This window comes from Elaeis guineensis, chromosome 6 (assembly GCF_000442705.2).
Source record: "Elaeis guineensis isolate ETL-2024a chromosome 6, EG11, whole genome shotgun sequence".
NCBI lineage: Eukaryota > Viridiplantae > Streptophyta > Magnoliopsida > Arecales > Arecaceae > Elaeis > Elaeis guineensis.
Genome location: NC_025998.2, coordinates 104,731,626 through 104,734,711, shown reverse-complemented (window position 1 = coordinate 104,734,711; position 3,086 = coordinate 104,731,626).

Sequence of the window (3,086 nt, the reverse complement as noted above, 5' to 3'; positions counted from 1 at the left end):
TATTAACAGGTTGTGATAACATATACACACCATTATTCAAATATCCACAAAAAATAGTAACACTATGCATAATGATATTACAAACTTGTTTCTTTATTGAAATTTCATCATCATTTTTGGCTAGAAAGCGTACAGAAATAATATTTAAAAAGAAACTGAGATAGAAATGATAATCATTAAGAATAATGGTATGGGACTCAAATACAAGTTTCAAAATTTCTAATGCTAGAACTGGAACTGGTCTTCCATCTCCAACATTCAGGAACCTTTCGCCTTGCTCGAATCTCCTACTGACCTGCAACCCCTACAATGAATTGCAAATATGGTAAGGGCTACCGATATCCAATACCCAGTCAGTTATATCACAAATAGAAAAATTGTAAGGAGTTATCATATAAATACCTTGTCCAGTAATAGCTTGCTTCTTTCTCTGCCTGTTCGGATCCAGGGAGGCAATATACTGAAGACAGTTCCTCTTCCAATGCCCCCACTTCTTGCAAAAGAAGCATTCAGCTTGACTCTTATCGGGCTTAATCTTTCTGGTCTGATCCTGCACTGATGTCCCAGTCTGAACTTGCACCTTCTTCACTTTTTTCTTCTTGTTTTTCTTTCCTTTATCAAAGGATCGAGAACCAGAAGACGAACCTCCCACTAAGTTCACCGACTCCTTGTGGAGTTGGTGATCCTTCTCAAAGTTCTGAAGCAACCCCAATAACTCGTGGTAGTTTACTTTAGGCTTTGTCATTCTATAATGAGTGAGGAATGGGAGATAAGATTTGGATAGTGAGTTCAGTATTGCATCTTTTTCAAGCTGCTCATGCAAGGGAAAGCCGAGCTTGCTCAAATGCTCCATCAGCTCGATCATGTACAATACATGATCAATGACAGAGGCACCATCCCGTATTTTGATGTTGAAGCTGGCATAACTAGTCTTGTGTCTCTCCATGTCATCGGGTGTGCCAAAGGCATCCTCCAACACTTGAAGCATGTCCTTTGGTGGAGCTATCTCAAATCTACGACTGAACTCATTGCTCATGGCAGCCAGCATGATGCAGTGCACCGTGGTCCGATCACTGAGCCACTTTTGATAAGTATCTCTGACTGTTCCAAGTGCATTGACAACTGGCTCCTTAGGTGTAGGATCCGTTATAACATATAGGATCCGTTCATGCTCCAGGACTATCTTCAACTTTCGATACCAGCTACCGAAGTTGGGTCCCACCAAAATTTCATTATCCAACAATGATTGGAGCGATAGGGAAGTGGCCATATCTGTACAAAGAAAAATCATAACCTAATTAGTAATTGATTTATTAAACCTAAAGATTTAGACTTTAATTAAAAAGTTTTTTTTACTATTTTATTCAAATTGGTAGCCTCTACCTCCAATTCGAGGAATTACCCTAATTCCTTAGTGGGTACTAGAATCCACTTAGACTACACATAAGCCCAACTTTGGTTGGCCAACCCATGTACATCTAAGGGTAGGTTCATAATCAATTATTTTTTTAAATAATTTTTAATAATTTTAATTTTGCCCCAGTCCCTAATCAGTAGGCTTTGGCCTCCATTAAAAAGGTCTGGTTAGGTCCAACCATTAACATGACCATAGTTGGCCTATCTAGCCAATGAATGATTAGGCCTAACTTTGGTTGGCTAACCTAACCACTATTTAGAAAGATGCAATCAAGAAATCATATTATGAATGATAATTCCATCAGTCGATAAGCACCAGGCCTTTGGGCCTCCAATGATTATCCAACTGATGGACCCATTATCATCCACCTAATGGGAGGCTATGATCTAGTTATCACCATAACTATTTTATTTTAAGGATCTCATAATTTTAAAGAATTTAATTGATTTAGATGAGGAGGTTAGATGAACTAGTTTATCATGATCCTCCCACTGGCTTCACCAAGTCAGCTTAAGGGAGACCATTAAAAGGGCTGATTTAGGAACACCTAAATCAGTCACACTGATTTACCTAGCTGACATGGGTCAGCTCAAATAGTCAAGTGATCTCATCAAAATATAATTTTACTAAGAGGCCAGGTAAGTTCGATTGGTGGGAGGGTCTGCCAAAGCTTGCCTTAGACACCATCAAAAACGGCCAGGTAAGCGGGCTGCCAATTAAAAACCGTCAGTCTGGTTTATTTTAGACACCAACTAGTTTAATTAGTTTCGATTAGATCAACCTAACAGTTCGTGCTAGACCACTTAGCCAAGAATCAAGTCCATTTGGTTCTCGTTAAAGACATGGACTTGACCAACTACAACTATTGTAATTGATCTAGAGAATCCTTGACCTAATCTAGACAACAATTGATTAGATTTAGTCAATTTTCTAATTAAGTCTATTTTTAATCTAACCTTAGGTCTAACCCAATTAATGGACCTAATTTTCACTAACCAATTAATCCAATGTGTTATGGTTTGTGTCTTAGGTTCTTCAATTCACAATCCTAGAACCTAATCAAATAACTTCTTAATTCTTAATTAAGTTTTGGGTTAAGGGTTGGGGTTTGACTTTTCAAAAATAATTTTTATGTTTGTAAAATATTTTTACAACATGATTCCACCAACTAAGTTATATGTTTGATTCATAATCAAAATGAAAATGAAATAAGCATGAAACTACTATAGATCTAATCTAAATAGGTTCATGTAATTGAAATAATTTCAACTTTAAACTGTGCAAATTTTTCAGACAAATATATGATGGTTCTTTACATGAAAATTATTAATAAAGAGATTTTATTTTAGATTTAAATATATTTTAAATCTAATAAATTATAAATTTAATCTAGATCACATCTAATAAATTTATGATTAAAGATAGATCTACACAAACTAGGACAACCTTTGCACTGTAAGGGGTAAACCTTATTGCAGGACAACCTACAGTTTATGATTGATCTAAAAATTTTAATTTCAGATTTAACAATCAGATTATAAATTAGATCTAATCTAAAAAATAATCTAAGCATGTATAAATAATCATGTAATAAACAACCTAGACTCTGATACCAATTGAAAAAACCAGATCTAGGGTTTCAGGATTAGATCTTGAAATTTTTTCAAGA